The sequence below is a fragment of the Battus philenor genome, unplaced genomic scaffold (genome assembly GCF_028537555.1).
Source record: "Battus philenor isolate CCGP_79_NKW_IND1 unplaced genomic scaffold, ilBatPhil1.0.hap1 SCAF_16, whole genome shotgun sequence".
In the NCBI taxonomy this organism is placed as follows: Eukaryota; Metazoa; Arthropoda; class Insecta; order Lepidoptera; family Papilionidae; genus Battus; species Battus philenor.
The window spans coordinates 1,643,144-1,657,781 of NW_027181678.1; positions in this window are offsets into that span (position 1 = coordinate 1,643,144).

The following is a 14,638-nucleotide window of genomic DNA, read 5'->3' on the forward strand; positions in this document are numbered from 1 at the left end:
CTTTAAAAATGTTTACCAACATTTTTGGGTTCCGTAAACAAAGGCTATCACATTAGCATCACGTATATCGTATTTATGGGAGAGAGCATTATAATCTTTTTTATAATATATAAAATCCTCAATTAATATACATATTTATTATATTTATTATACATATTTCTGCTTTATTTACTTTTCCTCCTGTTCCTTTAATTTCTTAACCAACCTGTACTATTTTTACCTTTACTCTTATTAATTACGTCTTCAATTACCTTTCTGCATTATTTGAGGAAAGTAGTCTTGTCTTCGTCACTGTTTATCTGTGAGACGATGCTGTCCACAGTTATCTTCTTTCCTGTAATGAGTTCAGAATCGCATTTGTGTCTTTCGAATGCGGGACAATTGGCCACCAGATGCATCATGGTCTGATCGACCCCTGGCTTACAGAAGCACGAGGAACTTTACTTGAGTTTTAGCCTGTGAAGGTACTCTAAGAATCCCCCGTACCTCATCATTCTAGACCATGACCATTTCTAGCTTGATAGCATCACATACTATACTTATTCGTCTAATGGAGAAATCATTATTATTAATACTGCAAAGGCAAGAAAAGAAATATTCCGGACTGAAATCCTTCGGTCTTCTATTCTATTCTCTTTTTATTAAAATAACAAGACTGCTTTTCATACTGCCGTAGTTTAAACAGCGGTTTCCTAGAGTCGCGATATCTTTGGGTAGAGCTACCCCCTCGTCCCTGCACAAAAAGATACGAGCTGAATTAGGTCACGGGTCATCGAGGAGCCAGGAAATATGATCAGCAGGTCACCACGACTCTTCCAAGGTCTTGTTATAGGGCATGGTATAAACTCCTATTATGTTCAGGTCAGACTGAGGAGATTCATTTTGAAGCCTTATTTTGCAACATTACCTTTTCGTTACTTGTATAACAGCACTCCGTGACCTCTGGTTTTGCACCATTGCCCTAACAAAAGCTAACAAGGACCAAACGGTGGTTCATCTTATCGTCGACTGTATTTGGAGGCCTCAACCTTGATCTCTAGGTCGCAAGGGGTAAGACTGTAGAGAAAGACAACGTTGCATCTTTCATAGGCGACGATAAATGTCGCCCTGCCTTCCTAGAGTTCTGCAGAAAGGTGGTACAGTGCACAATAGATATAAATAAGGCACAGGGACTAAACAAAAGGGTTTGTATAAAAGCCTCGGTAAGGTTGATAAGATTAGATATAAAAATAGTTTTACTGCACAGAATATCATTATTAGAAATCAAACTGTGATACTGTAATGTGTGATTTAGGAATGTGAACGAGGGAAGGAAGGCGATGTAAGACAGAAAATATGAAAGAGAATGGAAAGAAGAGATTTTGAAGAACAAAAGAAAAGTTTAAAATAAATTGAGAACGATGAAAAGAGAATGACAAATAAATTTGAAATATTATACTGTATAGGGAACAAATTGAAAAAAAAGAAGGCTGATGTAGAAGAGAGCCTGTGTACAATTTGTGTACAAATGAATGTACTACTGCTAAGTACTGATGCATGTCTGTGTTTGACTGAATCGATAAAAATGAATAATTAGATGTACAAGCATATTATTCATTCCAAAAATAACTTCAAGTAGAACATAAAGTTATAAAACAAATAAGATAATTCATTATAAGCTTCAAGGCTTTAACCGGCTTAAAGTTTAGTATACCATAATAGGAAGCAACTCTAACGATTTCCCGTTTATCCTGAAATGGCAAGAATAAAATTTCCTAAACAACAATATAGCGGAACCACGATAAATAGAGCTGTTGACTAACCTCGGAACATTTTAAAATGGATACTCAAACAGTCTTAGCACGGAGCACGAAGAAAACTGTTTCGGAATATCTTGAATATTCCTTGCAACGTTGACAAAAATTTACGAAAAAAATATTTATTTATGTATATATAAGTATTTTTATATACACATATATACGAGTATGTACACCCTAAACTGACCCCTCCTGCATGTCTCTCTTCTCCATCCAAAGGTTGTCTGGTAAAGATCGCTTCAAACGATAAGACTGCTTCTCGTACCTCTATATATATTATACTATACTATATAGATAATAACTAATATATATATATACATATATATATATAGCTACATATTATATATATATATATATATATATATGTGTATATGTATATATATAGTTTATTTAGTTATTATGTATAGTGTGCAAGAAAATACAAAAAACATCTAAGATTTGCAAATGAGATTTTTTCTGGCATTCTTCTCCTAATGTACACTTCGTCTCAAGAAAATTTTATGTAATTTTTCTGTTTATTAACTTGTATTTATAAGCGTAATGGATAATATTTGGGCTCTGATAAATTTTGCAGTGGAGCAGGAAGCTAAGCATTGTCAAGCACTATAAAACTGTTTGTAAAGAGCAACTGTCAAAAACTCTTCACAGAAGAACTGAGCAGATGGGTAGCTATTTTATGTCGATTTGTCAAATCAAAAGTGTTTATAATGCATTCGAAATTTTTATTTGTAAATTCTATAAATTTTAATATTATGCCGCATCCATAGCTTCGTGCATTTGCGTGCCTCCGTGAGAAACAGTTCGTTCGTGAACTGGCCCATCCCAGTTTAGGAGATATCGCACCAATCGGCCGATATCGGGCGTCGCGCTTATGATCCGTCGTCCGGTCCTCTTTGCGCTGATTTATTCGCTCAACTGCCTCTCTACGTCACGATGCTCCGTGATCGCTTGCACGACACCGTCCACCCGCTGTTTGCGGCTCTCATCTCTTTAGGATAAATTGTTTCTCCAGACCTACTGTTGTTTATCTCAGGTTTAATGGTCTCAAACGTACTCGACTAGTGCTCGTAAAATTTCTGTTTTTCGAACGCCTTGTGAAATAATTAGAATTAATATAACATAAACAATACTTAGTTAGAAAAGGACCAATATTTAGCCACTTCCGCACATGCAGTGGTCCCGCCAGCCCGCTGTGTTTGGCACTAATCGGTGTAACATAACTCCTGAAGATGCCCCGTAGAGGGGTGAAACACGTGTTGAGTAATTTTTCGGTGGCGGTTGTGTGATTCGCATTGTTTACCGCATACGCATTTATCAGCGGGCTGACGGGCGGTGCACTTTGTTGCACGACTACCACTGCATGTGCGGAAGTGGCTTAATAATGGTCCTTTTCTTACTTAGGATGGACTTCCGCAAGGTAACGCCTGATTCCATTAAATATAAACAGTACTTAGCACGCCGGTTGATATGAACAGTATCATCGTTACAGCTATTTTGGAGAGTGTGCGGTGTAATTACACCAAATAATTTCCCCATTTTCTTTCTTCCATCGGACAACAAGACGTACGGATTCACGATATCCGTACACGGTTTAAATTCCTTCCACACGCACTAAGCGTTTTGCTAATACTTTTATAGTGCGAACATCCAAGGAGTGGAACAACCTTCCGGCGTTATTGTTTTCAGACAATTATAACTTAGGAGTCTTCAAGACAAGAGTGAATATGTTCTTCTAGGCCAGCATGTACCATCGTAAAACTCGTCATAGCTTAACATAAGACGAGACATAGAGGGTGTTTCGAGTATAAAAGATAAAAACAACTTCTGAACATAGTTCTCCCCTATAGATTATCAATAGGACCATTTGCAAGACGTCCTTAAAAACCGTTTTTGTCCAACTTCTGTACGATTGATGGTTGGTTTTAAACTAACTAAGCAACAAGTTTTATCGCTTTTATATCCATTCACAATCATCCTGTATAATTTGATTATTATGGAATAGGGTATATTAATTTATATTTTTCTTTTGGAATGCAAAAGGTAAATTACTGCTATCAATACAAAGGTAAGAACAGATAGTGAACAATTATTAATTATGTTTATATATATATTATCATTACTCTATTTAATATTTCTGAAACTACTTGAATTTTGGATCTATCTCATATATTATAGTGTCGTTTCAGCCCGTAAATCTCCACTGAAAACACAGGCCTCCCCCAAAGATATACCATGCTTTAGAAATTTGTTTGTGAGCAGTGACAATTCTATATAATACTAGCTGATCCCGCAAACGTTTTTTTGCAAAAAAAATTGATATTTTAATTTACAAATAAAAAATAAGGGTTGATCGTAGAGGAGTGAAAATTTATGGTTGTATGTATTCTTGTATGCTGTATCATAAAAAAATAAAAACAAAAAATTTCGTTAAAAAATATATTTTTTTTTAAGTGTGAACAACCTTTATCACTTAGGGATATAGAAAATAGATAGTAGCTTATTCTCAGACCTACTGAATACGCATATTAAATTTGGTAAAAATCGGTCAAGCTGTTTCAGAGGAGTTCAAGTTCGAACACCGTGACACGAGAATTTTATATATTAGACTTAAAATATGAAACACATAATTGAAGAAGTGATCTACGATCGCAAGTGTCTGTTCTCTACAGCTGAACTACCATTGCCCACACTCAAAACAAATGAACAAATATATTCGACCATTGAAATCATATGTAAATATGACTAATCGATCTCTACACATAAAATTTTAAGTGTCAACTACACCTATTAAAGAGAATTGTAAATAAAACAATCATTTTAATAGAACAAAAGGAACACGATCATTTAAATTATCGTTATTTATGAATATAACCATAATTTCATATGGTAACCTATAATAAAGCCTTCAGATAATGGTATTACACTATCAACTTCGCCGTTTACGGTGAATATTGAGGGTGGAATAAGAAATTTTCCGAAAACCTTTTGCAGGTGAACAGGCGGTTATTTTTCGACCGTGTTGTAATGTTCACGTTAAATATTATGAGAGCTGTTAACATTTATGACACTTAATTCGGTTTTGTATAACGCGATGTATCGGTAGCGATGCGAATGCAACGCACTTTAAGAAATCACCGTATGGTATAAAACATAAGCGGAAGCGATTTCCCAAAAAAAATTCAAAGAGAGAGTTGGTAGTTGAATCTCATATTAAACATAAATAAACATGGTAAATAATAATAGTTATAATAGTTCGTTATAAATTTCTCTTGGATTCATAAAATTATTAACCCTTTTGTGTGCAACTGTACATGATATCATAATACACCTTCTTGTTATATTTATTCCAGTAATTTCTTGTAATTAACGTAAATAAATTAGAAATTGAGTAAACAAGAACTTGTAAATAAATTTTTAAATTCAAAAGGATGGGTAATAGCATCTTTGGCGTGCCATAATACCCCACTGCGATCACCAATCCGCTTACCAAGCGTGGTGATTATGATATATCCCTCATAGATATCTTTGGAATAAGGCTTTGTCTTGCAGTGGGCGTTTAAAGGCTGTAACAACGATACTAATAATATTGGTAAAATCACCACAAATAAAAAAATCCATCTGAATTTGTTGTGGGTTAATGTAAGGTTCCTTTATAAGGGATATAATATAAATTCCTTTATAAGGGAGTTCCACTTGACATATTCCACTGGCTATAATAGCGTTTTTATAAAGATTGAGTATAATTTGCTCTATTTTTAAAGAATATTGTAAAAATGATCACAAGAAAACATCGTCTGATTTGTCTTAATCTAGTTTTGAAGGTTTTTTTTTCTAAAAAGAAGCAAAATTAGTACAATTATTTACAATTATGTTAGGAAGAGAAATGAGTCTAGTTGGTATAGGTGAATGTCAAAGCCTTGCAAGAAAACCTCCTTAAACATGAAACCTCTATGATTCTATGAACCCGGTCAGTAAGCTGAGAAGTAACGTTTCCGCTACCGCTTATGTATTGGTCAGTGTAAGTTAAAATATAAAATTTTATGCGACCCATCGAGATCGAATGGACCGTTTCAGAATGAGTAACAGTTATAACTTAATTTCAGCATAATCATATCAGTCAGCAATCTTTATTTTAGTGATCGCGTCTGAGCGAGTGTGGTCCTTCTTTTGTGACATTTACACAGTATGCGAGGAAGTCGGCCCATAAATACGATGTTTTTTTTTTCTTTATTTAAAAGCGTTTCGCTTTTTTACGTAATTAAATGCTTGACTTTTTAAAAAATTATCAGAGTGATTGGTTCTAGGTGTAAAATCAATCACCTTGTATTTTAAATCGGGAACTTTTTTTTTAATCCGGTATCATACTATGTATGACTTTACTAAGGTTGCTATAACTTCCTGGATTTAGATCGCTTGGGTATAACATGCAATATTCATATCCCTGCTTTCACTCCTTTGAAGCCTTTACAACAGTTACTTATCACTCTGTAAGTCCCTCTATAAAATCATTAAAAATTTGGATGTTACAGCATCATTAAAAAAAGTTCACCTTGTTTTTGTTTTCAGCAGATGAGCGCCCAAGGCATTAGTCTCCCAGAAAGATCGCAACGATGACTGGTCTTGCACTCTCCGCATCCAACTCCTCGCGACCTAAACTGAGTCGTCTATCTACCAAGTGAAGAGCTTACTCACGCTTATAAAAGTTTTTTACTTTTAGTTAATTAAAGTTCCAAAATTTTTCTTATCTCTCAAAATTGTCTGTATATTTGTATTATTTGATAATACCGCCAATTGTGCTCATTTATTGATTCTATGTTATATATATAATGGAGTGATTATAAATATATCATCATGACGTCAGCGAATAAACGCCCACTAGAAGGTGTGATAAAGAAAATTAGTAATAAATTTTTAAATAAAAAAAAAAGTTGAGAACCAGTGTCCTAAAATATGACATGAGAAACTGCGTAAGTAAAAAAGCACCTGTTTATAAGTGTGTTACGATCTGAATGCAAGCGTTTCTGCACGGTCACGGTTCGTAACTGTTTTAATTGGTGCATTGTATCCCGTCAGCAATTTGATCTCAATTTTAACTGTAGCACTTTGCATCTTTTCAATGATAGTACGTTGAACCTTTGTCGGGATTACGACGGCCGAGAAAAATGTGCTCTTGAATGTTATTGTTAAATTTAACTAATGATACCTTGCCTTTGTTAAGTGTCGTTTAGGTAGGTTATTACCGACATAAGTGATTGCTGCTATATAATAGTAAGCAAACAATTGTGTTCCATTTTGGTGCTAAGTGGCATTTATAAATTCCGCCAGCTCAAGGTGGCAGAGCGCAGAAGGCGTTTAGCCCTAAACCTCTTATAAGAAAGCGAAAATCGAAGGCTCCCTGCATACTACATCTTCCAAGACTACGAGGAATGCTTGACGAAGGATAAAGGCTTTCGTCAAACTGCAGCTTAGGCTTCGAACGCTTGACGAATGGAATAGGAGGTACATGGAAGGAACAACGGCATAGACAACGCGGAAATTCTTCCAGGACGCCGTTAGGTAGCATCGAGCTGGAAACGGTCTTAGTCCAGATGCTGACGGGTCATGGGGAATTCTCGGAGTACCTTCACAGGTTTAAACCCAAGAAGAGTCCCTCGTATTTCTGTGATCTGCGGGTATACCAGACCGTGGTGAACCTGGTGGCCAACTGTCCCAAGTTCTGAAGACACCGATGCGATTCTGAACTCCTTGCAGGAAAAAAGATATGAGAACTGATAAACAGTATCGAAGACAAACCTGCGTTCCTCAAATGTTGCAGACTGATATTTGACGAAGTAATTAACAGAAATAATGATGAAAATAGTACCAGTCGAATAAGAAATTAAAGAAATAAAAGAAAATATGATAAAAAAAGAAATCTATGTAAATAAGCAAAACTTGTTTAATTGTGATAAAGCGTGAAGTTAAATATGGATATTAATTAATAATAGTATATATTATTAAGAAGATTATAATGCCCTGTCCGATAAATACGGTAGGGTAGAGCACCCAATAACATGGACTATTAAAGAAATACTATATTTTCATCAGATTGCTTAAGCAAACGTTCTATGTAGTGTAACTTGTTGAACCACTTGAATGGGGTTTCGAAATGCTATAATTGTTTCAGTGTAAATGTGTCTACATCATAGTAAACTCATTGTCAGTAACTTGTTATATGTAAGGCACATCATAAACGGTTAAAGGTGAAGAAGATAATCCATGACGTAATCGAAAAATACACTCTTTATAAAAAAAAAATTGTAAAACCGAAACTGGTCGAAAAAGTTTACATAACTAATATTTTAGCGCGGAATAGTTTACTTTATTTTTTACTGATAAAATAATGAGATATAAATAAAAAAGGACAAAAAAGGACCTTCCAAAGTACTTGTCATATTTGTTAATCAAAAATCCAAACATTTTTAGTATTTTTTTTTAATTCTAATAGATATTTATATGCGTCATTATAAGCAGTGACATACCACCGGGTTGGAACGCTGATCTGCTCAGAAAAGCCAGTCAGAAACTCAACAGTTGCTCTTTTAAATAAAATTTAACAAACTTTCATGTGTACATTATAATATCAATAATTTAAATGTATCAATAAATAAAGTTCCACACGTTTCGATTGATTGAAAACTATAATAAGTACTATAATAAGGTTTATTTAATAATAATAAGATGATAAACTCTTTATTTTTTTCCTCTTTCTAATTCCCTATATCTCCTATATCTCAACAGTGGATATATATATATATATATATACACACACACTACATTTATATATATATATGTGTGTGTGTGTGTGTGAGTGTGTGTATATATTGACATTTGTCTTCTTACTTCCTTCACAATATCTTTAATGCTTTTCCTTTCTTTCATCCATGATAAAATTTATTTTTACTCTTATTTATCACATTATTGTTTCCTAGTTTTGTGTTTTAACTTTAGTATTTAACATTTTATTATATTCCACAACTAATTTATTATTTCATTTTTAGTACTTTTTTTTAATATTTTGTTACGTATTGTGGATTCTGACTCGAAATGAAACACCACTGCTTCAAAAGAAGTCTGATAAATATATATATATATCAAGAGGTTAAAATAAATTAAAATACTAAATTACATTTAAATAGCTACATATGAAACGCAACAAAAATTACCTACACTTGAAATAATTGCAAAAAAAAAACATCCGATACGTTTATTCGATTACAAACACGTTTATCATTTCAATCGACTCAACGTCATACGTATTAAAATAAATAATCAATAACACACTATAAATCCAATCATTAGCGATACCTTAAAAAAGGTATAAGACATTTACAGTGTTGACTAGATGTTGAACAAAAAATATCTCTTTAGCACGTTTGAACGCATTTTCTCGCCTCCTCTGAACGGAGGACATTCCGAAATGCTTGCAGTGGATAATTGTGAAACACCAAATACAGAACTGGATTGCGGGTACAATGTAACTGGTTCAAAAATGCAGTAGCCTAGTGCAGTTTCAATCAAAGAATTTGTTTCCAACTAAGATTTAAGTGTAAATTGCCATTGAAGAATGTATATATTAATAAAATTATCTTTTACATGTAAATGGTTCATCAACAACAAATGTGTTTTTCGAACAGATATATCAATGATACAACAGAACAGTATATCATTAAACAAAATAATTATTTTGTACAAAATCAAACTTTCTGATTCATCTCATGTTTGGCAGTCAAAATCATGCAATTATCCAAGCAAGCTTGTAAGTTGGTAGCACTGAATTGTGTGTTTCTGAACGAAATAACAAAAGTTCGACTCCTGAGATCATCTGTGTTTTCAATGTTTCTGTACAGTACAGAAAAGAAGACCTTAAAATTGTGAAAATAAACAAAATGTTTTAGCAATGTCTGGCTAAAGAAAAATATTGAAAATATCCTAGCCTTGTTAAAGTAACTGTAATTGGCTATATGCAACTTGCTTCTGATTGTAACAATTGAAAAGCCTTTGTCCAGCAATGGAATTCGATAATTAAAATGATGTTAAAATGATGATGATGTAACGTATTTAAATCACCATCCCGTTCTATCAAGTGCCAGTTCAATTCCTCTTCCTAAAAAAAAATTTTACTTTATAAAAACAAACCAATCTAGTCGAACAAGGAATATACAGTCATCTAAGAAATAAATACATTAGTGTGTAGAATGCAATCTATTTTGATTAAAATAGTAAAATAGTAAGTGAAGTTTACTGTATAAAGTTAGATTAAGTTAGTATATGAGATAATGAAGATATGAAAGCCGTATCGCTTGGATTCATCGATGCGGCGGTTGCTGCAAAAATGCCTGCGTACAATCTGAGATGGCAATAGAAGTAGGGTTGGGAAAGTGGTCGCATGAAACGTAATCTTAACCCTTAAATGCATGACATTTATTTAAATTTTTAAAAAAATATATGACTTACAGATAAGTACACTACAATACAGAGAAAAATATATATATTTATACAAAATCTTTACTATGCTATGCATTTATTTTTTTAATATAGTACTATTTTTAGGTTTAAGTGGTATGTTGCAGTTTTTCATCATGCATTTAAGGGTTAAAAACAAGATATTGTTATGACATGACAAAATAGTTTAAGAGACGTACTTTTATATTTAAACACTGTCACATGCAAAAATGTTTGCAAAAAGAAATTTGAAATATTAATCGCAATCGTAAAAACTAAGGGATGGACGGTAATTTCTATGGAACAGACCCTAATAAAAAAGAGTCGTATTGTTGTGTTATATATGTTTTCCAGAAGAGTGAAAATCAAGCAGGGATAAGATAATAAATAATGTATTAATGGGACTGGAAAATAACGCCGTTTTAATATAAATTCACACGACTACATTGTTAAGAAGATTTTATTTCCAATCAACAATATATTCACCTTTATTATCAACAACCTTTTGTCATCTAGTTTACAAATTTTCAATGCCGGAGCGGTAAAAACCAATCAGTTTTTCTGTAAAATATGTCGACAGAAACTACAATACTTTCGGGTCCCCCTAATATAAGATAGGTTGGCATAAATACCTACTGATATGAAATTAAAAGTAGACGAGGAAAATATGTAATGTAAAACAATAAATCAGATCTTAACAGCAGGTCAATCTAGAAAAATAAGAAATAGAACTATAAATGTAAATAGAAAAAGCTATTACCTTATATATATAAAGTCTATGCCATTTGGAGGTATAAAGGCGTGAAAAAAAAAACAAACAAAGCTAGTGAAAATGGTAATCGAACCTTCAATGCTTCGACTTCCAATTTCACGTTATATAATTACGAAATAAATATACATTTAACTTGATACTGTTTGAAAGTTACCAAATACGTAACAAGATCTATAGTGAACTCTGAAATGGTAAACTTTACCATAAAATCGTTTGAGCAATGAATAAGTTGGCCCTGATCAATATATTATATAAAAAGCTCTAGGAGAGCTTTAACATGTGAATAAGAAATAATTCTTAATTGGCAATAAAGCTTGATTTCGAGCAGAAGCTATAATATATAAGAATCTAGTTCGTTATGATGATAAAAGTGAAACCTAAATAAATATATTACAAATCCTATTTATATCAATTGATCTTACACCCAAAAGTACAAAGATTTAAGATTAACTAGTTTAATAATAATAATTTTCTCTAGTCAAACCAGGGCATGTTCATAATTTCCATAGATTTATTTTGAATTAAGTAATGTTTTTATGAGTTCATTTCATATTGCAAAATAAAATGAGTCAATAAATAATATTATAATCTTTATTTTGGCGGAGAATAATATTAACAAAAAACTTTTTTATCGATTTTTATAAATATTTATGTATTATAACAGATGGCGCAAAAGTAATGTCATAACGTAAATATGCTTTAATTTTTACAAATGGCGTCAAATGTCACTGTGCTTTTGATAGTTATAATGTAGATGTATAGAGATTTTTTTTAAATAATATCAACAATCTTAGACTTCCAAATAAGGTTTTTTCAATATTTGATTTTTTTTGGAATATGTAACAAGATGGCTGCCGGTTGAAATGATGACATTACTTTTATACCACTCGCTATTTATATTCTATATATTATTCTCTGTTCCAAATATAAATCACACACCTACGCATTATCCTCCGATTCGTTTTCAATTTAATTATTTTATATTTACTTTAATAATTTAATTTAAATTAGGAATAACATGTACATCGTATTTGTTTTTTTTTACACCGCGTAATAAATTATATAAAATAAAAATAAATAAATTCTCTTTTATTTAAAAAAGTGAATAGCGTGTAAATAAATGTTTTTATGATAAGATATATTTTGGTGATCTCAAAGATCACAACAGCCGATGACACTACCAAACAATCGACCCGTATTATTTTTAATTAACTTCTCCAAAGCGTATATAATGTGAAACGACTGAAAGAGTTCATCGCTTCGCTTCCGCGTCGCGTGCTCTGTGAAGTCGGTATAAAATTAATGCCCATCGACTAACCACAAACTGGGTATTTCTCGCTGATTAAAAAGTATCATTTAATTGGTCATTATGAAACCGGGAGGTGTCGATAGAATGTGACGGAATGTTGGATGCGGTCGGCGGCGTGGAAGGTTTTTGTCCGATACGTACGGTGCTTACATGGGGTGCGAAATGATCTTGTGAAGCGAGAATTGACACCTCGGCTTGTCCTTGCCATAATTATATTAAATAAAATGAAATCACATTTAAACGAACCGTCTACGTGAACAATACTTCGAATAATTAACGCAAAAATTAAATGAAAATTGATACTTCGAAAAATCTTTATAAATAAAAATTAATAATCAAATTTAAACCTAAATAAAAAACTCTGGAACTGCTTCAATTAATTTAGTAAAGTATTACATTTAAATTCAATCAATTTATTTAAAATTTCGTTATTTATCTGTACATGTAACTTTAAAAATTACATGTACACATCTAATACAAATTCATGATTTGTAATAGATATTTTAGAAGCTTTAAAGTTCTGAATATATAGCTTATTTACTATCAAGTAATGTATTTTACATCCTATCCAAAAGTCAATAATATTAAATTAACTATAACATAGTAAGTAAAAGAGCTTTCAAAATTCGAATTGGAAATTTTGTACTGCCAGAAGTTTGCTATCGTCTGCGGCATTTTATTATAAAAAATGATTATTTTAAAATATTTTACACTAATCATTTTATACAGATGATCATAAGTAGGTGAAAGTGCTATAAAACGTTATTATATTTAGATATTTTTATAGATTTTATAGATACTTTTGATAGATTTTATAGATACCTAACGACCCTCTATAAAAGTTCTAATGGTGAAAAAAATGAACAAGTTGCAAAGAAAATACTAAACATATAACATCAATGTAAACCACGATATACATGTTATAACATAATAAAAAAAAAAACTTTACTTTGTAATATTGCGACGTAAACATAATAAACACATTAACTTCTTTCAGTATATGTAAAAGAATTTTTATAATATTTTTTTTTATAAATACAATTTATATAGATGTACAGGAAGCTGTCTTATCGCTCGAAGCGATCTTTACTAGACCTTTGGATGGAGGTGAGAGATATGAAGGAGAGTGCAGTTTAGTTTGTACGTGCATACAAATACACATGTACATATATACTAAAACATGAGTATATAATAAATATATTGAAAGAAAATTAATATAAATAAAAATGAATAGTAAATACACATAATAATTTTTATTAATATTTTGTTGTTGTTCAGAAAAATATCAAACAATAACTTTTTCACAGAAATCAAGAAAGATCTCTCGATGTTTGTTATTGCTTACCAATAATACTGTTGTTATTCCCTGTTCTTCTTGCAAGCCGAGACTATTATTCCGTTTTTAAATAATCCGAAGACGGAACAGCTGGAGGTCATGTGCACCACCAGGAGTTCAAACTAATTTTAGTTTGTTTCAAATTTTATAGTTGAACCTTGAGCGTAATGCGATTGAATGACTTGGGTACATTGTTGTCAACCCAGCTGCCGTAAGCTCCTGAGTGAGCTAGATGTGTCGATCACATCCGGGAAGAATATAGTCTCAACTGTCTCTTTTTCCCCTTTCTTTCGTTTTTTATGAAGATACAATAAAGTATATAAGAGCCGGAACGAAACGTAACCAAATCGAGTTTAATTTAAACTCCGACTCCACTTTATTGATTATTGCAGCGACGAAGTTTTAATTGCGTTCCGACCTTAAAAATTATTTATGTCTCGTCTTAATGAAATAATAAAAGTGATATTCGTAAGCAATTTTGATATATCGAGTTGAATTACAATATTTATATCTTGAATTGAAAACTCGTCATGTATAAGCCAGTACCGATTTTAACATATATAGTGATTACTTTTTATTACCTTTATTTTACTACTTACGAGAATAACTATTATTACTTATTTATTTAATGGAATCAGGCGTTGCCTTGCGGAAGTCCATCCTAAGTAAGAAAAGGACCAATGTTTAGCCACTTCCGCACATGCAGTGGTAGTCGTGCAACAAAGTGCCACTGACCACTGCCATACTTTGACTCACTCTGTGTTTGGCACTAATCGGTGTAACATAACTCCAGAAGATGCCCCGTGGAGGGGTGAAATACGTGTTGAGTAATTTGGCCGTGGCGGTTGTGTGATTCGCATTGTTTGCCGCATACGCATTTATCAGCGGGCTGGCGGGCGGTGCACTTTGTTGCACGACTGCTACTACATGTGCGGAAGTGG